The 27,142-nt window shown below is 43.9% G+C and overlaps 1 protein-coding gene across 8 annotated transcripts in view; it reads right to left on the bottom strand.

The window, feature by feature from the left end:
- Positions 1 to 12,149, bottom strand: part of CYRIA (CYFIP related Rac1 interactor A) — a 102,512-nt gene extending 90,363 nt beyond the window's left edge. For 5 of the 8 annotated variants that reach the window (XM_070574382.1, XM_070574385.1, XM_070574387.1 and 2 more), the window contains exon 1: positions 12,030 to 12,139. The gene's annotated coding sequence lies outside the window, so the exon portion shown is untranslated. Of the gene's footprint in view, positions 1 to 12,029 lie in introns of all 8 variants that reach the window. The other 3 variants (XM_070574381.1, XM_070574383.1, XM_070574391.1) reach the window with 3 other exon arrangements.
- Positions 12,150 to 27,142: the final 14,993 nt, after the last annotated feature.

The raw sequence follows: 27,142 nt of genomic DNA, 5'->3' as shown, positions 1-27,142 counted from the left end.
GGTAAAGAAAGAGCATTTGGAAAGAGAATGCGTAGCTCATGTGCAATGTGGGGTAAATCACATTACTGTTTTCTCTTCTGTAATATGAAGCAAGTGTGTAATATTGGCAAGTCTATGATGAACTATGAAACTAAAGTAGGAGTTTGGGCCCGCTACAATGCACCGAGGATGGCGCAGCTGATGCAAGATGGGGAAAGACAAGAGGAAGCGTGCCTTTCTCCACAACCACCAGATCAAGTCCTGACCTCAGCAGACAGAGACTGAGGAAGCCGGGCCCAATGAGAGTGAGAGCTGGGTGGGTCAGCCGGACATGATCTCACAGTTCACCATGGTGCACTTTGGTTCCAGGCCAAGGCAAAATCCAGAGCACCCTACAGAACAACACTCTGAATTGTTAATTCAGAGAGTGAGCCGCAGCCCTTCATATGTTATCTGCCTTCGGGTAAATAATTGCAGCACTTTGAGTCTCCCTTTTGCTCTCTATAAAATAAACTCCACAACATCTTCTCCCACTAAATGACATGTGAAAGTTTCTAGAACAGTGTCTGACACTTTGGAAGTGCACGGTAAAAGTCTGTTATATGGAAATATATTATTTGCATGAAGTTTACATAAGGTAGGGAGAGCCATGGGACTCCATTCTGGAAAAAGGCAAAGAACTCCAGCTATAATTGTATTTTCTAAGGCTTAAGTAGAGTCATGACAGGAAAAAAGATTTTATTTCCTTAAAAAAATAAGATTGTGGCCTGGAAGCAGTGTCAACTATGTGGTGTGGGAAAGTGTAGGACTTTGAAAGCCAGGTGGACTCGAACCAAAATCCTGGTGCCCCATTTCCAATCCTCTGTCTTACAGCAAGTTTTTAAAACTTTCCTAGCTTCAGTGTCTTTATCTTCAAAAGAGAAAGAAATATGCCTACCTTACAAGGCTGTATGTAGAATGAGAAACATATACAAATAGACTAGCAAAATAGAAATGAATATGTACTAAACACACGCTGAAGAGCTTAATTTATTAATATGTATTAATATCACTGAAAATTTGGGTATACTTTGAAAAATTACGGGCCATGTCAGTACTGGGTAACCTGTAAATAACTAGGTAGAAAAAAATAATTCAAGTGCATATACCACAAAATAGCAAGCATGCTGGAGCTATTTTAGTTTTTATGAGCTACTCAAATTATTTCCTGAATTTGAGGTTGAACAGATAAATTTACAAAGCCCACAAACTTAGCTGCAGATTACCGAGCGGACAATGTGAAAGGGAAGGAGAGCTGGGGCCTTGACACATAGGTGGTTTCAGGGAGGCAAAAAGAGAACAGACGCACACAGCCCTTCATCTACATCAGCACGAGCTGACACACTCGCTCCCAGCCATGAGGAGGAAACCCCCACTGTGCATCCATGGGGAAGAGGGCTCTTGGCCAGGGCAACTGCAGGCCAGAGCCAGGCAACCTCTCTCTCTCCACAAAGCCTTGGGCCTAGAGTCTGGGGTCAGGCTTCCCTTCTCAATCGAGGAATTGCTTTAGACTTCAGAGACGGAGAAACAGAGCCTCAGAGACGGAAAGAGGATCCCAAAAGGTTAGCTGAGTCAGGGCAGACCTCAATTCCCAGGGGACTCCCTGGGCAGTGCTCTCTCCACCTCCCTCAAAGTCTTTCCACTCCTCAGAAGCTTAGTAAGCAAAATTGTGCAAGGATCCCTAGCCCCCTCCTGCTGTTCCCTCCCCTCCTTCACCTCCATCCAGCCTCCCGACCCTGCGGTTTGACTGAGGAGACTAGAGCACGCCACATTCCATCAGGCGGAGGCAGTTCCAGGAGCTTCTCCTCTGCCTTTCTCTTTCTCCTGCCCTTTCTTTTCTCTTTCATCATCTTTTCCTAGGTTCCCCCAACCAACTATTAAAGAAAACTAAACACATTTCTAATCTTTTATTTTTTAAAACCTGTATTAGGCTTTTCTTTCATTTATTTTTATTTTTAAAGTAGCATGCTCAAATGGTTTGAGTCTTTACAAACACATAAAGAATAAGATTTAACAGGGTTCGGTGTCTCTGAAGCAGAAGGATTAGATATTCCTCCCTAAGAAGACATTATTTAGTTGCTTCCTGCCAGTTAAGCTCAGAATTGTGTTCCTCAGTGGTCACCAGTCTCTGAAAAACAAAAGGTCCCTCTGCTCAGTGGGACACCTCCATGGTGGTCAGTTCCATTCACGAGCCACGCAGAGGCCAGAGGACGGGCTGAGGGGGCAACCGACGTGGCCCTGGCCTTGGCAGCACCTCCCAGGATTGGAAAACACACGTGCACATGCACTCACACAGGGCTCCTCACGCACACACCCCCCCACTACACAGGTTTGCATATTCACACACCACACATACACGCACACTCACATACCATGCACACACTCACACCTTCATACATTCACACACCCACGCACCAGCTACACCCTCAGATTCACCAATACCCACTCACAACACACACACACACATCCAAGTGGAGGCTCTCTAATTTATAAGGACCAGCCATCCCCAGAGGTATGCTCATCTCAATGCGCCTGATATCAACCATATTTACAACTCCTGAGTAGCTCCAACAGTCTGCGTAAACTCAAGACCTTCAGGATCCTAAAATTCAAGGTCACTTCTCCATCATGGAAAGCCCCTGTCTGCGGTCAGGCCCCTGGTTCCTATTATGAGCTACTGCTAAGTGAGAATCTCCTCAATGAGCAGAGCAGGTGCTCAGAGAGAGGGACAGCCACTGATTTTTAAACCTCGTTAGATCCTGGAGAAAACGCTAAACTTTCAACCTGGCAAAAGGCAGAATTATGAGACACTATGCATAAACTCAAAAGACAGGAAATACAGAAAGAAAGAATGAGAGAGAGAGAGAAGTAGGTCGGTCCCCATTCCCCTTTACCTAAATGTTCTATATTTCAATACCTAGCCCACAGAGACAGGCCATAACAAGGAGCTGTTCCATGTCCTGCTGGCCCCATGCCCTACAATAGGGAACTTCCACTCTCCTTCCTGACACCCCCTCAACAATGCCTGGCCATGGCCTTAACTATAGTCCTAATAACGCAGAGCACCACTGGGAACGGCCATCACATCACGACAATGGTCACCTACAAGGTTGGTTAAGCATTCAGTAAGTCCTTGCTGGGCATCAATGGAGGTGCTGGGGCCAAAATGAATCCAACACAACTCCAGCATCAGAAGATCAGTGTTGTGAGAGATGGAAAGGAATGGCCAGGCGAAAACCAAGGCAGAGCCCATGAGAGCCTTCTCACATCCCTCCAGTCAATCTAGAGGCTGGATGGAAACTATAAGAATGCAGCCAAGTAGGCAGCTTAGCACTTTTCACTGTCTTGGGACACCCGGCCTCTACTCCTAGCCTCTCAGAGAGAGAGAAAGAAAGAATTCATTTATTCAGAAAGTGAGTTTTTAGGGCCCAGAGAAGGGAAGCAACATGCCCAAGCTTACCCAATATGTCAAAAACAGACCCAAGTTAAGAACCAAGACATTCTCACGCTCTGCTCGGGGCTTGTCACTTCCCCATGCTCACTCTTCAAGGCCCGGTTCCTCCTCAAAAGGCTAAAATGATGAGTAGGATTTAAAAACTCCCTTCTCCCTTCCCGCCAAAGGCCAACAATTAAACTTGGTTATAAGCCACGCTAGATCAAAAATTCCCAGTTTATTTTTAGTTCTAAGGAATTTTTTAAAAATTTACTTCATCCCAATGAAACTTTGGAACCCATGCTTTAAAGACTTTTTGCTGTTGTTGCTCTGTTTTTGTGCCAAGCATGGTCATTTAATTCTTTTGCTATTATTTAAACTGACCACTAAGGCTTTTGATGAGCACAAGATGAACCATATCACCACACCATCTTGTACCCAGAGGTAGGATACTTGAGGGCCCCACCCATGCCTTCCCAACCCCCAACCCCAGGGATGCTGTGAGTTCCTCTGGGGTTTTGGAAAGAGAGGTCCACAAACCCTTCTTTGAAACTCTTTCCTCTGATATGCTTTGAAATTCAGAGTCTTTCAGATTTCAGAAAGACAATCTAGTACATATACCATGTTATGTACAGCGCCAGCAGGGTCTGGGGCACTCATCTTTCTGATGAAAACTTATTCATCTTGAGAGGGATAATAAAAACTATAAATAGTCTCATGTATGATCAGGCCAGCCTTTGCCTCCTAATAAGTTCTGAAAAAAACTTCAAATTTTCAGATAATTTTGGATTTTGGACTTGCAAATAAGAGAAGGTCAGAAAATAGGTTATGATTCTATTCACTATTCCTGAAGGTACTCAAGGGCTCGCATTTGAAATTTTGACATTCCAAAAAAAAAAAAAAAAACACACACACACATACATTTACAAAATGAGAAAAAAACATAGGACAGGAGATTGATCCTACAGTATGTGTAATGCTGGATGCTGAGTGGAATCATTATTCTTGTTACACTCCAGTAAACAACATAGTCAGGTTCATTTCAAGTATAAAATGAAGGCTTTCTAGCTAGAAATATGAGTCCCAAGGAGTGGACTTGGGGGCCTTTGTCAGGGCAGTTCAGGAATGTGTCTGTCAGGGAGAGGAGAAGTCTCATGTCATTTTCCACCCAAAACAACAAGAGGAGCCTAAAGGAAGTAGCAAAAATTTGTCAGTCACATTTTCTTCAAAAATCAGGCAGAAAGGTAGATTGATAGATGTTTAATTCGTTTATTCTTTGCAATATTCTTGAGGCACAAATATTACTAACTTCACTTCACAAATTAGAAACTTAGCAAGCCTAAGGAATTTGCCCAAAGGAAGAGCTAGGATTCCAATCCAGGTCTGCACATGCCCACACTGTAGCCCTGGGATATTCTCAGAGAACTTCTAGGCACACGTTTCGCCTCTCTAGATTTCAGAGAGTTTTAGTCCAGTTGTAGGTTTTGCAAGGCTGAATTCTTGCCTCTGATCTTGATTTCTTTCTTTCAATCTTTCTCTTGACCTCAGGTTCTGTAGAACAGCGGAAGTGGACTAAAGGTGTTCTTCCAGCTTTGACAGCACATGGGTCTGTCATTCTGGAAGCCGAGACCATAGATCTCTTGTGTTCCCATGACCTCAAGCTGTCCCAGGGAGGGGTCTGAAAAATAAGTTACACACATTCTGCCTCGACTGGGTGGGCTCAGGAAGGTCATATGCTGAGCACACCAGAGGCTCAGTTCATGAGTGCTGGCTGCATTCTCTGAGCTGAGCATAGGCTGTCCTCGAAGGACATCAGTCCAACACAGGGATACCGGTCACAGGGGAGCACTTAAAATACAGCTATATTTATTTTAATTTTTTCGACTTCAAGATATGGAGACATCTTTGGCTAGCTTGAACTTACTAACTCTTTGAGATGAGTACTCCACCTAAGACACATGCCCCTCACATATGCACAGCTCTCCTTCTGGTGTGGGTGGTAGAGAGAGACCAGGCTTTGAATGCACAGAGATACCAGCCATGCCACCTTCCTTGAGGTGATGTTATGCAAGTTCCTTAACATCTCTGGACTTCAGCTTCCTCACCCATAATCTGGGGATAATATCTGTTTCAAAATCTCTTCAGAAGATTGCTCAAAGTGGATATGAAATGCTCATTATTCCTGCCAACAATACCCTATATTGCTCAGAAGGTGCTGCTGCCCACATTTTAACGAGAGGAACACAAGACTCGGAGAGGAGAGAATTTGCCAAAGCTCAGGCTGCTGGGAAGTGGGCAGCAAGGGCGGAAGACCCCGGTCCTCTCTGTCTCTGTTTGCCCTCCCCCAACCACAGCGCCCTGCCCCTCTCCCCCAGGTGCCTGGGATCCCGTGTCACTGCTCCTACCAGAAGGGCCTGCGTTTGGCCAATGAGAACGAAAGAATTTGATGGTGCATTGAGGTAGCTGTGTTTTTGTCTTTGTCCCTCATGATCCTAAACTGATTGTGTATTTTGCTCTATTCTAAAACTCAGAAATCATCAAACAAAATGATTTCTTTTTTTAAAAAAAGGGCATTAACTTGAAACAGAAGAGCACACTGCAGTGACTAAGGAATCTGTGAAGTCAAGCCCTCCACATCACGTCAGTGGAGCCCCCAGAATACAGGAGTAAGTTTGTGACCCTCTTCCCCACCTGTGCTGAGCTCCTGAGTCCCTTTTGTCTCTCCCTTTTGTCATTGGCCTTGACATTCAATCATTTATCTGGATGCTCAGTCAGAACGTGGTTCCCTTTCTGGGAGGGAGAGTACGGTTTCTCTGGTTTTTGAGAGGCTTCTTTGAAAACATACTTGGCTCTTTCCATCTGCAGCTGTCTCAGCAACCCTGCTGACTAAGACTGCCAGCTTCTGCTTCTTCACCTGTCACTTGGGTTAAGGGGCCCAAGGACTTATTAGAACCATCAGGTTAGATGTGGAAGGGCCCTTTTAGGACATCAAACCCAACCTTCCCATTTCACCATCAGTGAAACTGAAGTACAGAGACCTGCTCCTCCCCAACCCAGGCAGTGAAGAGCAGAGCCGAGAGCAGAGCCCAGGTCTTTAGTCTTCCTTGCCATATGCTTTTCTGTTCCATGCCTCCTCTCCCCGCGACATGTCAGGTGTCATTCAGGTGCTCCACAGCAAACACCCACGTGGAGGGAAGTGGGCTGAGTTGCACTGAGTTGAAACAATTACATTTCCCTTTTCCCCTGGCACACTGCACCCTGTACGACACCAGCCAAGCTCCATCTAGGCACCTGTTTCCTTCTCTGCCTCACCATGGAGTGAGAGCCACCTGCAGGCAGGGACAATGCCATATTGATCACTGTATCCAACCTAGTGCAGCACAGGGCAAGACCCCACCCCATACACATTTGTTAAGTGAATGAACGAAAGACCTCTTTTTTATGCTTGATCCATCATAAAACTGCAATTATAATTCTTTGGGGGCACTTCATTTCCCCAGTTTCATTTTAAAGATCTAATTATCTATGCCATTCAGAATTTTTATTAGAAAGTGAAGTCATTAAATAAGCAGACACCAGACTCAGGCCCTGAGATAATTGCAAAAATAAACCCATCTGTCTGCAGTGCTAAGCTGGACCTAGTCAGCGCACTGCTGGCAAACATGGCACCCAATTTCAGTACTTGGATTCCTTGGGACAATGGGGTTCTCAAACCAGAGAAATCAGGCTTCTACATTCCCTGAGAAAGGCTAGTGAGCAATTCTACAACTGCTTTTCAATACCTCCATCTTCCTACACGAGTTATACTGATTGAATCCAAATCACTCTTGCACTTGAGACGTCCACCCACATTATCTGACCTTTGTGCTTCTGTTCCTTTATCCCTGGGATGCAACTGTCAAGCTTTCCATTCACATAATCAGTTATGAAATCGGTTCAGTTTATTCAGTGACAAACAAGCAACCCATTCTCGTGCAAAGAAAGCTACTTCTAACATCATCAAACATTCTCTCTTAACTCAGACATGTCAAACTCCTCTTCCACGGGTCACTTCTAGAGTGAAGCCTTAGCCAACTGCAGAAAGCCTCGTTAATGCTGCGCTGAGAGCAAAACCCTAATAAAGTCTCTAAATATTTACTATGAGTCTGAATTACAACACTGACCAGTTCCACTCCCATTAAAATCTGCTCGCATTCTCCAAACACAATTATTTTAGGTCACTGACACACCAGCCAAGGAAATGACAAGATTGTGTACTCTGGCACAAAGAGTGAGCAGGGCCCAGTTTTAAATTCTGGCCCTGCCATTCACTAGCTGCCGGACTCTGTGCAAGCCACCTCACCTTTCCCAGTTTCCTTAATGTAAACAGGGGACAAGAATACTAATGTCACAGAGTTGTGGTAACGATTTGAGATAACGCATATACATATATATGGTAACTTAAAAAAAATAAAAAGAGGCTAAACATGCCCAGAATGAAAAAAAATATGAAGCATTCATTTTAAAGTATGCTCTGACAAAGGAGTCAAGAACACACAATGGGGAAAGGAGAGTCTCTTCAATAAATGGTGTTGGGAAAACTGGACAGCCACATGCCAGAGAATGAAATTGGAGCATTGTCTTGCACCACACACAAAAATTAACTGAAAATGGATTAAATCCTTGAATGTAAGACCTGAAACCATAAAACTCTTAGAAGAAAACATGGGTGGTAACCTCCCTTTCATCGGTCTTGGGTATAATTTTTTGGATTTGATACCCAAAGCAAAGGCAACAAAAGCAAAAATACACAAGTGGGACTTCATCAAATTAAAGTATTCTCACAGATAGCAACATGTTTTCCAAACTCAGAGTGTTTGTTGCCATTTCAAATTTGTAGCCCTTTGAGAAAACAAACGTGTTGATGATTTGTAGTTGTGGTGCATAACTGTAGTTGCAGAACATAGCTCATCTGGTGAGAGAGAACTCAAAGATTAAACAGCAGTGCGAGGAACCTGAGCATGGCCAAGTTTTCACCTTCCCAGATAAGGAAAGGATCTCTGAAGGGCAGAATTAGTCCAACGAGCTCCCCAGAACGGTTCTAAGAGGACCCAGAGGCCCAGTAACTGAGAACTCTTTTCTAATCAATATAACTAAATAACAGCAAGTCTACTGTGAGGTGGGCACCATGTCAGACCTGATAAATACATGAGATCATTTATTTCTTAGAAGACAAGTCTCATTATGTCCATTCTACAGATATAATAACTGAGGGTCAGAGAAGTTACTCTTTCAGGATACCACAGCAGAGGACACCACGGAGAGTGAACTCATGTCTGACTCCAAAATCCTCTTTCTTTGCAATCACCATGTGCCTTGTCAGGTAATTCATGTGGCCCCTGAGAAAGGATGCTGACCAAGATCAACTAATAACCAGATAAGTCAACACTCCTCTGAGCAGATAAGTCAACACTCAGCAAGGAAGGCAGGAGCCTCCACGCATACCTCTCTCCCGCCCCTGCTCTCCAGAGCGAAGTGGGACTCTACACCAATCACCCCATCTTCTGGGAGGGCCCCATGACAGCTTGCCAAGTGGGAAGTGGTAGGACAACTCTATTTCAGCCAAAAGCACAGGCTGCCTGATTCGACTCTAATGGGCGACCCAGTCAAATCGCCATCCCTGGGCCCCACATTACCCAGCCTTTTCCCTTATCACACCCCTCTCTGACCATATTATAAGGATCTCTTTCCACGTCTGTCCTTACCACCAGACTACATCCTGTGAAAACAGGAATTGTGTTCATTGTTTTAATCCCCAGTTTCCAAAGCTGCATTTGGTACAGAGTAGATGCTCAATAAACGTAAGGTGCATAAATAAAGAAACAGATTCAATATCAAGGCTGGAGAAGACGACTAGAGAATACTTCTCTCCCTGAGATTCTACAGCTTAGTTACTCCTAAGTCAGTTCCCAATCTCTGGGCAGGGGTTCGGGGGTCTCTTTAACACTGGGACCTCCCAGCAGGATGAGGACATGACGGGTCCTGCAGGCTTTCAATTGGTCAAAGCAGCCCCTATAAGCTACTCCATTCCAGCCTACAAGAACAAGCAAATGTGGCCACTAGGACAGATGCTGTCAACCCCACATGAGTGAAATGACTTGCCCAGGGCCAACATTTGACTTTGAGGTTGGTGATTCCCTGGTCTTTTCACGTTACCATAATGGAGTTTTAGCTTATTATTAACAAGCCTACAGCATGATCGATGTGAAGGGAGAAAAGGGAGAGAAGAGAGTGTGCAGCGAAGGGAAAAAAAATGAGAAGAGAGGAGACAGCTTCTCTGGAGAGTGTCACAGACAGCTGACACTTGGTGAACCTATCTCCCTGGTAAGCTCTGAACTCCTCACCCGGCTGGCTCTCAGTGCCCCTGACTCATCCGGTTGCATCCAGGCCCTGAGAGTAAAAGCAAGCTGAATGCTTCTTGGTGCTGAGTAAAAACAGGAAGTCACAAGTGGCTTCACTCTCCTCTCAACTTGGGTCCCCAACAGTTGGGGTCAAGGGTGCATGAAGGACCCAACAGGCAGCTCCTTGGCAGCTCGCCTCCGTGGGAGTCCGGCGGCACACCACACCCAAGAGGCAGGGAGACTGGGGAATGTCTTCCGATGAGCCTCCTGGAATGAGGGTTTAGGGGGCTCTGCTGTCCCTCTGGGAGCAGGACCAGGAAGCCCACAGGGTAGAAAGTCAGGGAGATGGGTGACTCCATGCCAGCTCCATCACTTTTCCATTCATTCAAGAAAAGTGAGCTCCGACTATATGTTAATCAGCGTGACCTTAGGGAACTAGCTCACTCTGAACTAAGTTTCATCATCTGCAAAGTGGGGACAGCCCCTACCCCAGAGGGCTGGTGTGAAGAAGAAAGGAAATACCAATGAACTCCTCCATCACACTTGGGTCTATTCTTAGCACCAGGCAGTATGCTACTCACTGTGTGCCTGAGCCTGTGATGCTGCTGTCCCCTTCCCAGAGCTGGAGGCAGGAGGCAGTGTGGGCAGGTCTGTCCCCACCTCTCCTCCTCCTCTCCCTGCACAGGAGCCCAGGGCCAGGAGGAGGTGAAGTTCTGCCAGCCCCCAGCCTGGGCCCAGCGCCCATGTTTATGACTGTTTATTTCAGAGCAAGTAGAAAGGAGAAATTGGAGCCATAAAAGACAGGACAACAGACCAATAAAAACCAGCTCCCAGAAGAGTCAGGAGGAGGAAGAGAGGCAAAACTGTCACCATAGCAACACAAGACAGTCAGAAGCACGCAAGAAAAACAGCCCTGCTCTGCCTCCCCTCTTCAAGCTAAGCAAGCCCTCGACCCCTTTGGGAGCAGCTCAGTGAAAGCCAATGACCTGTCCTAAAGCCCTGGCCCCCAGGCCCAGATACCCAGCCTGACCCAGCTAATCACCACCCTCCTCATGCTGGCCCAGCACAGGTCCCAGCCCTTCATGGTCCAGCCCAGCTTTCTGTGCCCTGGGGACTCAAAGCTGTGCAGATGGCCAGGCTCTATCCAGAGGAGATGGTGACTGGTAAAAGAGGGGAAAAGTTTCCTACAGGGTAAGGAAGGAGGGCCACAGAGCTGTGGGGCAGACAAAGGCCCTGAATACCAGCCCATTACCCTGCCCTGAGTTCCCTGGGGAGCAGGCAGGAAAACAAGGGCATGGAAGAGGAGACCAGGCGCAGAACGGTGGTCCCATCAGTGCTAGATCCTGCACTCCCAACACAGTGGCTGGGGAATTCTGAGGATCTGAGGGTGGAGTCGGCAAATAGCTTTGGAGGTCTTAAATGACAAGGCTCTTGGCCCTAGTCTCTGGGGACATGGGCCAGCAAGTCAGGGCAGCTTGGAGGAGGACCAAGGGACTGCTGGCCCACTGTGACAGAGGCTTCTCAGTCCTTCAGCTGGCAGGCAAGACAGGTGTCTCCACCAAATAGCATGGCTGGCCTGGGACCAGGCTTTGGGGAAGTGGGTCAAATTGTTCCCAAAGCTCAGGTGCATAAAGTCCCTTTTTCTAGACTGGGATTCTGGGGATGATGATGGCAAGGAGGCCTGAGGAGCTTGCTGGCTGGCTAAGAACCTTTAGGGCAGGTGGCAGCAGAAGGGTCCAGGTGTGCAGGCGCTGGGAAGGGAAGTCATGCCTGTCTCTGGGGCTGTAGAGAGTGGTGGGGACACGGGGCCTCTGGTGGTGGGAACAGGAAAGCAGAGGGCTGGGGTCTCCTGGAAGAATGGCTATGGAGCTGAAGATACCTGGGGGACTGGGCGAGCGGAGAGGTAGAGTGGTTGAGGGGCAAGTAGGGGCTGGTGATCTGGAACGCAATCAGGAGGCTGCTCTCTCTCAGGGAGAAGGGGAAATGGGGCGCAGAGACGGACATCAGGACGCGATCCCAAGAGATGGGTTAAAGGACTGGGTCCTCCGCTCTCCCTCCCCCCCTCCCCCGAAGGCTGCAGGAGTCGGGAGCTGGGAAGGACGGAAGGGTTCGCCTGGCGCCTCCGGAGCCCGCTTCCCCAGGAGCCCCGGCCGCGCTCCGCTCCGCGCCGCGCCCCGCCGCGCCCGCGCCGCGCTCACCCCGAGTCGCCGCCGCCCGGCTCGGCCGCCCGTTCGCAGCTGCCCCAGCCGCCGCCGCCGTGGACGCCTCTCCCGCGGCCGCCGCAGCCTGCGAGACGGCCCGGAGCCCCGCCCCGCCCCGCCCCGGCCCGCCCCCAGCCCGGCCCGCCGCGGCCGCCCCGCCCCGGCCCGGGATCCCACCCCCGCTGTCACCCGGCCTGGTCCCCACACCCGCACCACGACCGCTTCTGCGCCCGCGATCTGCACACACGGTAACTTCTGCCCTTCTCTTGGCCTTGGTCACTTGGCTCTGCCCTCCAAGAGGAAGCCTGGATCTGCCCTTGCTGTTCTGCGCATCAAATTCCTCCATACCCACGATTGCCCTAAACAAAAAAAAAAAAAAAAAAGAAAGAAAGAAAGAATACGGGAGACAGGCCCTGCAATCAATTCCTGGACGCACACCACCCTCAAATTAGTGCCCATGCCCCCAGCCAGACCATCCCAACCCCCACCCCGCCTCCCAATTCACTTTAGATTCTGAACCCAGCCTTCCTCCCTGCCCTTCCTTGCTCATACTATTAACAGATTCCCAGCCCTGGGGGCTGAAGTTCTTTGATGGGACCACCAAAAACGTCTTTGCAACTACTTAGTTAAAAAAATGTAATCATTCTTCGGAGTAAGTCTGCGAAAACACTTAAAAAAATTCTGTGATGCACAGGGAGAGTAGGGGATTACAGTGTCATTGTCATGATCATTGTTTTCAAAACATCTGCCATGGAGGCTTTTTGCGTTAGAGAGAGAGATTCAGGAAACCAGAGAAGGCTGCGCAGTGCCAAACAGGTTGTGAGTCAGAGCTCCTGTTGCTGGGGGGGGTGGGGGGGGGGTGGGGGCGGGGGGCGCCCTCCTGCAGGCCCAGGCTTCTCCTGCTTCCTTTCCCAGTCAGTCAGCCAGAGCATCATGAAGCATTTACTAAACCCCTACCTCTGCCAAGCCTCTGCCAGGAGCCGTGTCAGTTGCAGGTGCGAGTGGGTTGGGTGCATATGAGGCCCAGGTCCCCTAGGTCAGGAATCTTCAAGAGATCTTGGTCAAGTCGCTCCCCTGAGCTCCGGTGTCCCCATGCAGGACGATGCCATCCCAGCCTCTGACAATCCATGAATCTGAATATCTTCCATGATCTGCCCAGTGTGGCTCCTGCTCTGGGTTTTGGCAAGAATTCAGGCAGGGGCCAGGAGGGCACAATCTAGTTAGAATGAAATAGTGTCCCAATTGGTAGGGGTCCTTAGGATCAGAATGAACATTCCCATTTTTCACTGTGTTGGTCAAGGTTCCCCACCCTGGCCCAGCCCCTGTTGTACAAAGGCAATCCATTCTACCTTCGGGTGACTCTATTAGAAAACTCTGCTTGCTCCACCGCTGTACATACACACATAGATACACACCAAAACTTTGGACGTATTCTGTCCACCTTGCACCTGGCCAGACTTTTAGAAGAGGAAGGACAAATCAGCCACAGACGCCATTCACCCCATAAAACACTATCATTTCAGGCCACGGGAGGACTCCTTATTTCACACCCGTCTGTTTCTAATAATACAGCTTAAGTTGGTGAGAGGAGACTATGTGATGCATGAGATTTCACTTCCACGCACTTAAAGACAGCTTCTGTGTCAGTAATTGAGGGATACCTGTGTGGTATTGCCTAGCCCATTGTAAAATAACAAGGTTTCTAATTATCAGTATGGAATTTAATAATTAAGTGTTTCCAAAGACACAATAATCAGATGAAATGGTCTTTCAACTTCATCAGTAATACTAATAACAAGTTTAAAGGTTACTATAATAAAGATTACAGTGAAATTAAACTGTCATTGAGGGGGCCAGTAGGTTGAGATTAAACTTCAGATGGTTTTCATTCACAATATAAATTTACTAAACTGAACCTTAATATCTTAGTTAAGTTTAAACTGAACAATTCCAGTTTTAAGAACATCCTCGTCCTGAATTTATTTAAAAGATTTCTTGAGCTTTGACAAAATGCCAGGTACTGTGCTAAAGGATGGAAGAAGGACACATGTCCCCAGCCTTGAGGAGTACACAGACAGGTTGCCAGCCCCGTTTATGACAAGGCAGAATAGGAGACAGGTTAAAATAGAGGTATTTGCTGTGTGGGCCCAGGACAAGAAGGAATTCACTGTGATTGAGGGAAATGGGGAGCAGATTCTTTTATGCTGAACACTAGAGATGAGCCAGACTTCAGTAGGTGGGAAATGGGGTCAAGGCAGGGTAGAGGGACAAAGAGGAGGTCCTTGTGGGAAGGGGTCTCGTGTGGCCACAATGCCAGGGGGACTGGACAAAATAAGACCAAGGGTGGGGAACCGTACACCAGCCTGAGAAGGCTATACTTGATCCTGGGAGCTCCCCGGGATTGGCGGGCCTTAACTGGAGCCTCAAATAAAGAGACTGACACAGAGGAAGGGTGCTTGGGGACTAGGGTGGAAAAAGAAGAGGAGGCAGCAGTGAGAATGGTCAAGAGAGAACTCCCATCGTTGCCTTGGGACTGTGGGCTGCCCTCCACGGACCGGGTTCTGCTCCTTCACATTAGAAAATGCATCCTCTGAAGCATCCTCAGTGCTGAGAACAATACTTGGCACAAAGCAGTCCCCAGTAATATTTATTGAATGAATGATAGGGTCACGAAAGATGGGCATCCCCTCTGGAGACAAAGCCACAAAGGTTGAGCCCATCTAAGCCTCCTCTCCATCCACTAAGATCCATCCCAGGGCAGGTGAACATTCCCTCTAAAACCCTTGACAAATCAAATTTCTCTTTCTCAGAGTAACTCCCCTTGTTCCTTCAAAAGATCATTTCTGTTTCTGAACCTTTGTTCATGGTCGCACCTAGGATGACTTCCTCCCCATGGCTGGAGGACTGTGGTGGCACCATGGGCTCACACTTCTTTCCTCTGAATTCCTATAAAACTGACAAGCTGAGCCAGTTACCCCTCTGATTCATCACCTAAGCAATTTTCTTGATGATAGGGACCTTATCTGAGACACAGGTACAACTCCCACTCAGTTTGGAGTCAAAGCTGAGCATGAATCCTGATTCTGCCACTCACTAGCTGTGTGAACTTAAGTTACTTAAACCTCTGGAGTTTGGGTTTTGTCTTCTATAAAATGGGAGTGATAAAACTTACCTCAGAAGGTTGATGTGACAGCTGATGTAAATTGCTTTCTGGCTGTGAAAGAAAGGATAGTTGTTTGTGTGTGTGTGTGTGTGTGTGTGTTGCCTCCTAGTGCCTTGGATAATGCTGGTCGTACAGTAAGCGTTCATTTCAGACTTGCTGGTTAGTAGGTTGATTCATAGACGAGGGCGTGGAGTGGGGGCCGACGGATTCAGTGTCGTGAAGTGCTCTCTGCTTGCTCCTCTACAGGAGGAATCTTTATCTTGCCCTCCCAGTTCACTGATTTCCCCAGGAATTACACAGCGCTTTCCCTCTGACATTACTATAATGGCTTCCAAAGGTGGTGGATTTTCTTGCCAATTACAGGCCAGGGTTCCTTTCTGTAAGTAGGGGTTTCTACGGAAACATGGCCCAGGCTCAGAGGGAGCATAATAGATTTGATTATGAATATGGAGCCAATTTTCACAGCTGACATGCTGCACACTTCCATGTTGCAAAAATCACAGCCCAAACTACGTAGAGAAACATAGTAATGGCTGAAAAATCCTTGCTTGTGGCTGAATTGGAGCCTATGACTTAAGAGATCTGACCTGAATAGCTTTTCATTTTTTTTAAAGATTTTTTATTTTTTTCCTTTTTCTTCCCAAAGCCCCCCGGTACATAGTTGTATATTCTTCGCTGTGGGTCCTTGCAGTTGTGGCATGTGGGATGGTGCCTCAGCGTGGTTTGATGAGCAGTGCCATGTCCGCGCCCAGGATTCGAACCAACGAAACACTGGGCCGCCTGCCGCGGAGCACGTGAACTTAACCACTCGGCCACGGGGCCAGCCCCCCGAATAGCTTTTTTAATCACTGAGTATGTCAGGCTCTTTCAGACCCCCCTTTCTTTGCGCATGGTTTCCCTCTGCCTTAAATGACCTTCCATCCTGGTCCATTCATTGAGTTTCTCATTTTTAAAATCCCAGCTCAACAGCAACCCCTCTATAGTGTCTCTTTCAACCCTCCAAGGCCGTGTCAATTGTTCTTTCTTATAGTGTTCCATTCACACCTTTATCACAGAACTCACCAAGGTGTGTGGATCAGGTCAGTTTATACACACCCGCTTTTTGTTATTCCCTGTAGCTATGTTCTATGAGGTCACGACGAACACTGAACCGCCAAATACCGGACTACTGCTCCTAAGGGAAATACAGGGTTACATTCCTGTGAGCCTCTGGTCACAACATTTTCATCAACCGATCAATACATAACCTCATTTTATGTGTGCTTCTGCTTAAAGACATCTTGTTTAATATGTACCATATTGTTGATTCATTAACATTGAACTCACAACCAACAGCACCGTAACTCTTGCTTGAACAAAGTTTGTATAACACAGGCGTTTCTCCGTAAGGCCCATCTCAGTCTTCTCGCTCTTAGGAACACTAGACAGCACTTCGGCACTATGCTTGGGGGCCATTTTAAACAGTGAAATCACCAATATAAAGCATAAGAATGTGAAAAACATGGCACTAAAGAGACCACAAAAAGTGCGATGGTTCACAGTATGAAAGGTGAAACAAAAAGGCAGGACTTTGCCTCAGTCAGCTTCAGCTGTGTTGGTGACTCAAGTTTTTTGCTGTTTGGTGCCCCTTGGCAAATCACACAAAGAGTCACAGAGTCTTAATTTTGAGGTTACAAATTAATTTTAGCAAGTAAGCAAATTCGCAAATACAGAATCGGCAATCAATAAACATAGACTATACGTGCCTCCAGACTAGACTATGATCTCTTTGTGGCTAGGATCTGCGCTTTATTGGTCTGTATCTTTCCAGCACCTCTAAGACCACCTGATACCTAAAACATTGATGCTCAATAAATGCCAATTGAATGAGCGAACCATTCAATCCAGTCTTGCATTTCTGTAGAGATTTCCCCAGTAATTTATAAACTTATATTAGTAAAGTAGCAAAATGTCTCAGGTTCTTCTTGCATGTGACTGTCAAGGACCTGATTTGGTTCTCTTCAGTTATTTGAGAAGGGTCCTGCCTTTAAATGTAAGGAACATTCTGTATGGAGTGGATCCCTCATGTGTGGCAAATCTAGATAACATACGTATTTGCTTCCAAGATGGGTAAATTATTATAAACACCACCATCCACCTATCTCCCCCAAAAGAGAAGAGGGGGCAATAAATTCAAAGGATCTCAAAAAATAGAGTCAAAAGGCCAACAATGGAGAAAAATTATATGGCCCAAGAACTGAAAGGGGACACGAGTGATGAAGTACGGAGTAGTAAGAGGGAAGGAAGGTGGACAACTGGAGACAAGGAAGTCATGGGGACGAGGCAGGAGCTTTGTGTGAGGTCAAATCTGGGCCTCTCCTCCCACTTACGACAGTATGATTTGGGGCGTGTTTCTAGACATCCCTCCTGTTTCTCACATATATAAAATGGTGATAATAGGACTTATCATAAAGGGTTATTTATGCAACTGACGTTTATGGAGTGCCTGCTGTGTGCCAGATAGAAACGTGAATGAGATCATGAATGTGCAGATAATGAATGAGTACATAGCACAGTGCCTGATGTAACCTAGCTGCCAAATTTTAAAAGTGATTTTAATTATTTACACCATAAACTTATTTCTGCTTTCATTCTCTCTCTTTTCTCTCTAATTTGCAAGGTTTCAATGTATGACTTCTATTCTCTTCTAAGTCTAAACCCTCTGATACTTTTTCATAGGTCAGTTGACCTAAGTCTTCAGCTGGCCCGGTAAATCCAGAAACTGCTGATCCAATCAATTTTTGGCATCTTTGACAAAATGAGTCAGCCCCTCTAGGGGATTCAACTTCACCACCCACAAAGCTCACACCATCTCCAAAATCACCATCAACAAAGTAATGACACATATATGAGAGCCTTTGAGCAAAGGCTGAGAGCATTTTATAGGCATAGTTTAGTCATCTATGCAGCATCACAAACAGGTAAATCGGGGGCACTTCTGACTATACCCATTTTATAGACAGGGAAATTGAGGCTTGATGTTACTCGTTCAAGTCGTCTGAGTCCCAGCCACAGCCGCAAAAATAAAACACAGGTATCAGGGCTCACAGTTTAGAACCAAGCCTCAAATTCCTTGGACAACCAGTTCTTTCCTTTTTTTTCACAAATAGTTTCTTTGCTTTTCAGGAAACGTATCAGCAAGCAAGTAGGCAGGTTGATTCAGACATGGGCCAGGATTCTTTCTCTTGCTGTAAGAGATTGTGTCCAATGTAGGGAGCTGAAAACACAACTGGCTACTAGAGCAATGGTAAAATTCGCACCAAACAGAATGGTTGACTCTCGAGAGCTTCTTTACAAGCCCTGCTAGTAAGATATGAATGTTTCACATTTAACATAATAATTCACATTTCACATAATAATGCACGTTACTATATGCGACAATCACATAAATGGCCATTTTAAGGGTTTTCAACCTATTGTGTTTGCCTTTTGACTCTTTAATTACTTGAGAAATGCCTTAGAATAGTGATGCTCCCAGGAACCAAGATGTATTTAGAACTCATATTTGTCTTCTTTTTATTATCCTCCCTTGAAACACGGCCCAGATCAACCCCTTAGCAACTCTTGCCTGAGTCATTTCGACAGGTTTCTGATTGGTCCATTGCCTTCATGTTCAGCCCATCCGATCCACTGTCCATCCTGAAGCCCCTGTGACCTTTCTAAGAGACATGTATGGTTATGGCAGCCCCCTTATTCAACCCGCTCAGTGGCTTCCCATTGCCCCAGGACAAAGTCTTACATTCTTTGCAGAACTCGTATGGCCATTTATAATCTGTCCTTGCTTGTTCTTTCTGCTACATTTCTTTCTACTCTTTAACTCAAAATATTAGATCATTCCCCTCTTCCTTTGTACTTGCTATTTCGTCTTCCTGGAACGGGCCACTCTCCATTGTCAAATGGGTAAACTCCAATTATCCTTCCAGGTGGGAGAAATATCACCTTGTAGTGAAGTCTTTTCTGAACTCTGATCCTCAGTATACCCAGGCCCAGTAACTCACACACTTTATCTCCCAGTGTTTTAATTCTGCCTATCACTTCCTGAGCTCCTTGAACTTAGAATGTTATATATATGGGATATCTCATATCTCTGACATATGTATATATGTATATATAGATATGTATGTATAGATATGCATATATGTCTATATGACATCTGTGTTCCCAGTGCCTGCCATCTAATATATACTTAAAAATATCCACTGAATTCATCTGAGTTAAACTGAATCCCTCAAGATCCAGAGATTAGAAAAATTGCCCTTTCAAGTTATTTCTGGAAAAGGAAAGTATACTCAAGCCTGGAAGAGCAACATAGGACCTTTTGAATAGAAGAGCAATTTCAGGGTGCTTTTTTTTTGGTGAATAAAGCAAAACTCCCACAATGTGCTTTTCTAGTTGTGTGCTCTTAAAATAAAATCCACATTAGTGATTATTAATCAAATCCAACAAATAAGTCTTGGCTTCTGATGTTGAAACAATTCCTTCCCTTGTATGCCAACACCTCTATATTTTCTTTGTTATAATTGTACGGAGCATCTTTTTGTTCTTCCCAGGACATTTGCCTGGGAGGCTGGGGTAAGCTATAAATAATAGTCATCATCATTATAAGAATATTATTTACACAGTCTATTTTTAAAGCTGAAGACTAATTCACAGGCATGCCCAATATGACCCTGGAAGAGCCGTAGCAATTTCTTAGGGAGAGTCTCAGGCTCTTGAATATTTCACCTGTCTCATTAGTGTCACTCATGTGGCGTGACTGCTCAGATGGCAGCTGCTTCATCCAATAAACTCCATCAAACTGCTTCCCATCTGTTAATGGGAGAGGAAATGAGAGATTTTAGAAAAGACGGTGATTTTTATGCTGTTATACATAAATGCAATTGGTTTTCTGATTTCTGCATTTCATCTATACCCAGGCTTCCATGAATCTATTTAATATGATTTTTTTTAATAACTAAAAGAAACATTACCTTTTATTACACATACTTAGATATTTCAAGGTCTTAAAAGAATCTCAGGGCAGGAGGGGCCTTAGAGATAATCCAACCCAATTTTTTCATCTGAGTGATGAAGAAACTGAGGCCCAGAAAGGAAAGATGATTTCCCAAGGTCATATGGCAAGTAGATGGCAGAGCTGGGATTTGAAACACGGCGTGCTGGTTCCAGGCTAGTGCTTTTTTCTTTTCCTGCTGCTGAGCAAATCTTCACCCGCCTTCTGATTGGAGCACTGAAGTTTTCAGCTTGGTGTCTATCTAGAATGCCTGTCTTCTGTACATAAATTATCCGGTTTCCTGCACAATTTCTCATAGATTCCAGAGCTGTTCTATTGGCCTGCACTGGTCTCGTCCCCAGGGGCATGAGTCTGTGTAGTGAAAGGCCCAGGCCAGTTCTGGAGACAAGACCCTGAAGCTGCCATTCTAAACTGGCAGAGTGCTCTGGTAGGCTGGCCAGGCATTTATTATCCATGGTGAACAAATGAAAACACTGAAACAAGAGTTTATTGACCTGCCTCAAATCATACAACAGATCAAGCAGAGCTGTTCCTGGAACCCAGGATTTAGAACAAGGGAATCAAATGAAATGACAGATGTGAAAAGCTAAATGAAAAATTGTTATTTCGTGTAGCAGCAGAAACATAGCAGAACATTTTGCTTTTGTCTATTGCCAAAGTGGCATGCAAGGTAATTTGATGCCAATTTCCTGCCAGTGGTCAGGTTTTCTTTGGTCCTTATTTTTCTCTCACCAAACAAGTTTGGAACAAACTTTGTATTTTCACATATTTAAGAATTTATTTAGCACTTACTATGTGCCAGACACTCTGATAGGTCCTAAGGATATGAGGAAGGATGCTCTGAAAACTCACTGCCTAGGGAGGAAACAGACATGAAAATACATAAGAAATTCCCTTACAGTATGAGAAGCATGTTTGTGGGCAGACATAAGTCACTTCTGAGTTGGAGCATTTCATTACCAATGTGAGCCCCTCCAACAACTTTTATCCCTCTTGTTGCAAAACACAGTGTTCACCATCCTGGGTCCTAGAGTAAGGATGACATTAGGAAGCCATCTTACCACCACCACCAATGCGTGATGGACATGTAGTGTGAGTCATAAATACTTTCTTGTTGTTTAAGCCGCTGAGATTTGGGGGTTGTTTTTTAATCACAGCATAACCTTACTTACCCCAACTTCCGGCCTCGTTCTCATTCCTTCCCATCTAGATACAACCCTATCACAAAGTTGTTGGGAATCTTTCCATTCATATTTTCTAAAAATTTCCTAAATAGGCATGTACACTTAATATGCAGTTTTATATTGTATGGTTTTAAAGTTTTCATAAATGCTATCATGTGGTATTCTGGTTCTTACCTTTCTTCACTGAATTGTATGGATTTTTAGATCTATCTGTCATGGTAGCTATGTAATTCTGTAGACTACATATATATTCAGTTTTACCAGATACTGACAAATTCCTCTTCAAAATGGTTCTACCTTTTTTTTTTTTTTGGTGAAGAAGGTTGGCCTTGAGCCAACATCTATTGCCAATCTTCCTCTTTTTGCCGAGGAAGATTATCCCTGAGCTAACATCAGTGCCCATCTTCCTCTATTTTGTATATGGGATGCCACCACAGCATGGCTTGATGAGTGGTGCATAGATCCACACCCAGGATGGGAACCTGTGAACCCCAGCCTGCTGGAACAGAGCACACAAAATTAACCGCTATGCCACCAGGCTGGTCCCTGGTTCTACTATTTTAATACTCAGAGTACCAATATTTATAAACGTGCTTACATCTCCACCTATTTTCCAACATTTCTATTGGCAAACTTTCTGGTATTTTTTGTTTGTGAAATGTAATTTTATTGTTTTCATTGATGTTTTCTTGATTACTGATGAGACTGAGTGTCTTTTCATATGTTCATTGAGTTTTTGGGTTTTCTCTTCTGTAAAATATCTGTTCATGCCCTTTACAATTTTATCTATTGTGCCACTTATAAATTTATAGTTTGTTTTATTGATTTGTAAGAGTTAAAAAATTATATTCTGACTACTAATCCATTGCCTATTATATGTTATTAATTTCTTCATTTAATCTATGGCTTGCATCTTAGCATTGTTTGTGGTGTCTTCTGTCATACAGAAAGGCTTAATGTCGAGGAAGTCTATTTATATTCTTTTACAATATCTGCTTTTTTGGTTTCTTCTTTAAGAAAGCTTTTCTTTTATTTTAATTTTTATTTTTTTCGGATGTACATCATATTTCAAATTCTGTATACATTACATTATGTTCACCACCCGAACACTAATTATAGTGCATCCCCTCACATGTGAGCCTAATCACCCCTTTTGCCCTCCCCCGTCCCCCCTTCCCCAATGGTAACCACCAGTCCAATCTCCAGTGCTATGTGTTTTTTTTTTTTTTTTGGTCGTTTTTATCTTCTACTTATGAGTGAGATCATATGGTATTTGACTTTCTCCTTCTGACTTATTTCACTCAGCATAATACCCTCAATGTCCATCCATGTTGTCACAAATGGCTGGATTTCATCATTTCTTATGGCTGAGTAGTAGTCCATCGTGTATAAATACCATGTCTTCTTTATCCATTCGGCCCTTGCTGGGCACCTAGGTTGCTTCCAAGTCTTGGCTTTTGTGTATAATGCTGCAATGAACATAGGGGTGCAAGTATCTTTATGCCTTTGTGTTTGGATAAATATCCAGCAGTGGAATAGCTGGATCATATGGTAGATCTATCCTTAATTTTCTGAGGATACTCCAAACTGCTTTCCAGTTTGCACTGCCACCAGCAATGAACAAGGGTTCCCTTCTCTCCACACCCTCTCCAACACTTGTTGTTTCCTGTCTTGTTAATTATAGCCATTCTGACTGGAGTGAGGTGATACCTCGTTGTAGTTTTGCTTTGCATTTCTCTGATAGCTAATGATGTTGAGCATCTTTTCATATGCCTGTTGGCCATCTGTATTTCTTCTTTGGAGAAATCTCTGTTCAGATCTTTTGCCCATTTTCTGATTGGATTGTTGGTTTTTTTGTTGCTGAGCTGTATGAGTTCTTTGTATATTTTGGATATTAACCCCTTATCTGATATGTGGTTTGCAAATATCGTCTCCCAATTGTTAGGTTGTCTTTTTGTTTTGTTGATGGTTTCCTTTGCTGTGCAGAAACTTTTTAGTTTGATGTAGTCCCATTTGTTCATTTTTTCTTTGTTTCCCTCGCCTGGTCAGACATGGGACTTGAAAATACGCTGCTCAGACCAATGTCATAGAGCGTACTGCCTATGTTTTCTTCTAGAAGTCTCATGGTTTCGGGTCTTACATTCAAGTCTTTAATCCATTTTGAGTTGATTTTTGTGCATGGTGTAAGGGAATGGTCTACTTTCATTCTTTTGCATGTGACTGTCCAGTTTTCCCAACACCATTTATTGAAGAGACTCTCCTTTCTCCATCATATGCTCTTGGCTCCCTTGTCGAATATTAGCTGTCCATAAACGTGTGGGTTTGCTTCTGGAATCTTAATTTTGTTCCATTGATCTGTGTGTCTGTTTTTGTGCCAGTACCATGTTGTTTTGGTTACTATGGCTTTGTAGTATAATTTGAAATCGGGGAGTGTGATACCTCCAGCTTTGTTCTTTTTTCTCAGGAATCCTTTGGCTATTCGGGGTCTTTTGTTGTTCCATATAAATTTTAGGATTCTTTGTTCCATTTCTGTAAAAAATGTTGGAACTTTGATAGGGATTGCATTGAATCTATAGATTGCTTTAGGAAGTATGGACATTTTAACAATGTTGATTCTTCCAATCCAAGAGCATGGAATATCTTTCCATTTCTTTGTGTCTTCTTCGATTTCTTTCAACAATGTTTTATAGTTTTCGGTGTACAGATCTTTCACCTCTTTCGTTAAGTTTATTCCTAGGTATTTCATTCTTTTTGTTGCAATTGTAAATGGGATTGTATTCTTAATTTCTCTTTCTGCTACTTCGTTAGTGTATAAAAACGCAACTGATTTTTGTACATTGATTTTGTATCCCACAACTTGACTGTATTCCTTTATTATTTCTAAAAGTTTTTTAGTGGACTCTTTAGGGTTTTCTAGATATAAAATCATGTCATCTGCAAAGAGTGACAGTTTCACTTCTTCTTTTCCAATGTGGATCCCTTTTATAAGAAAGCTTTTCTTAACCAAAGATAAAAAGATATTTTCCAATATTTTCATCTAATAGTATTAAAGTTATTTTTCACTTTTGTTTACATCTTTGATACATATGAAATATATTTGGGAGAATGATGTGAGAAAGGTATTGAATTATTTTCTTGTAGGAAAAGCCATTTATCTCAACACCATTCTTTCTGCTTTTTTCCAATATCTCCTCTAACATAGATCAAGTTCACATTTATCCCTCTTCACAACCTGCACTGTTGTGATCAATCTATTTTTATGATATATCTTGATATCTGATAGATAGTGTGCCCACTTTTTCCTAATTTTCAAAGAAATTTCTTGGCTATCTTTGGACTTTTCTCTTTGATATGGCCTTTTGAATACATATCCTGATGAAATCCCTTATTAACTTTAAGTATTTGCCTTTTTGTTTGGTTTTTCTATATAGACCAGTGGTTGACAAACTACAGCATATGGATTGAATCTGGCCCACCACCAGTTTTTATAAATAGATTATTCTTGGAACACAGTCACGTTCATTTGTTTATGTATTATCTATAGCTGCTTTTGTGCTTGAATGGCAGAGCTGAGTAGTTGTAACAGAGACCATATGGCCTGAAAAGTCTAAATATGAGCCTTGTTGGTGTTGTGGCAAAAAGTTGGGAAAGGAGAAACATCCTATAATCCTATAATTAAGTCTTGCTCCTGTAAGTGAGGGAGCCCGTCTAAGGCTTTTATCTCTCAAGCTAGTCCTCACTTGGTTTCCAGCAGTTAGGCAATTATGCTACCAAGCTCCACCTGTGGCTTCTGCTTCTGGTTAGCTGCCATTCTCTGCATCTGCCTGACTCTCCAATTTTCAGGCCCTGTAATCTCAGTTCTCTGTTGTGTCTGTGAAAGGTTGTTGATTTTCGGTTTGTTCAGCTTTTTCCTTGTTGTGAGGAGAGGAGTGAAGATTTCTGAGTTCTTTACCTGTTGAACTGGAAACTGGACGTCTCCAGCTTTGAAATTTTTTTAAAAAAATATTTATTTTGTTTATTTTTAGTTTTATTTGAATTTTGGTCAAAGAATACATTTTCATTTGTGTCCTAATACAGACTTAATTTTTAGAAATTGTCCTGTGTACCTGAAAAGAATTCATAGTCCCTATGTTTGGGGTTCCTGAGTGTTTTTATTGATTTATATTTCTAGAATTTATTTTTCTTTTCTTATATTGACCTTTTCTCACATTATGATTTCTGTTTACACATCTATTTCTGCAAACATTTTAAAATACTTATTCTACAGTCTTTTAAAAAGTGTTCTATTGTTTTGGGGATTATTTATGCTTCCTCTTGTCTCTTCTTCCTGGTCATTCATTTTATATGGTATATGATTTTGGCTGTGATCTTGTCAGTAAGGATATTTTCCATGGGAAACTCATGTGACTTGCTTTGGGTGACAGGTGCTTGTTTGCATCTGCTGGAAGTTTATGGATTTAAGTGTAACTGGACTAATGCTTTTTGTTAATTTATTTCTTTGGAGTCCTGAACTACTGAGGTGGCTCCCATTTGGACCCCTTCACGTGTTCTGATGACTTGCAGGTGTGTCTATTTCCATCCACTGGCCTAAGTGGATAGGAAGCTTCCTTACAGCTTTCTTGGATTAGGTGGGCAGTGATTTTCTTACAAATGGCAATGCTAGTGGCTGCAGAATCAATTCAGGCCACTCAGTTCCAGCTGCCCACCCGCATGGAGCTGCTGGCTGAGTTTCCCTCTCTGTGTGGGCAATAAGCCCTAGTCCCAGCTGTTAGGCCTATAGCAGGTTCCAATTCCCTTGTAACACTTTTCAGTTTTAACTCTCACTTACCATTTTTGAGATTCTGTCTCTCTTTTCTTTTTCCAATTTGGAATTTTTCTTTCTTGGTCTCAACTAAGGCTATGAATTTACAATCACTAGCAAATTTGTTTTTCCATTTTTAGTCCAGCATCTCTATTGTGTTTTGTGTAAAGGGGAATGTTTTCCACTTCAGCTCCATCTGCCTTACATTTCAGAGGACAGAGGGACATATATATTCTGAAAGGAACACACAAAAGCTGAACAGAAAGGGAGGCTCTCCTATAGGCAGCCAAATGCTCTGTGGGTGCACAGGAAACCCTGGTCTGAAGCTGGCTTATTCTCAACTCTCAAATCATGCTACCTATTTAGCAAAGAGTCAGTCCTGCCTTATGACACAAGTAACCCTTCCATCATACCTTTCTTTTCCTTTCTGGAGTCACTGAAGCCTGTGCCTTCTCTCCAGAACCTGTCCAGCTAATGCCTATTGTGGGTGGTGCCCAGTTTGATTCCCAGGAGATGCCTCAGCCCATGTGCTTAGCCCCCATACAAAGTTCTCTGTCCCTCTCTACAGAAAACAGGACACCTCCAGTTTGACCTGTATCAGAGCTGTTGTCCTAGATGTTCATGCCTTTAAAATGTGTTCCCTTTTTCTCACTCTGGATGAGTCCCTAGGATTAATAACTTTAGCTAGAATACATCATTGCAGTTAAAGATAACCAAAGATGTGAAAGACTGGTTTTCTGTCTCAAAATTCATAAATTTGAAAAAAAAGTTATCACTATAGTTTGATGACTCCAGGGTTTTAAGGAAATGTGTCCTTAGTCCACATTTTAAACATTTGTTTAAAGAAAATTATCCATACCTCGAGGTTACTAAGTAATGAAAATAATGCTATGTGAGTTCACTAATCTCTAA

The sequence above is a fragment of the Equus przewalskii genome, chromosome 14 (genome assembly GCF_037783145.1).
Source record: "Equus przewalskii isolate Varuska chromosome 14, EquPr2, whole genome shotgun sequence".
Classification (NCBI taxonomy): Eukaryota; Metazoa; Chordata; class Mammalia; order Perissodactyla; family Equidae; genus Equus; species Equus przewalskii.
This window is presented reverse-complemented; position numbering and strand designations above follow the sequence as displayed.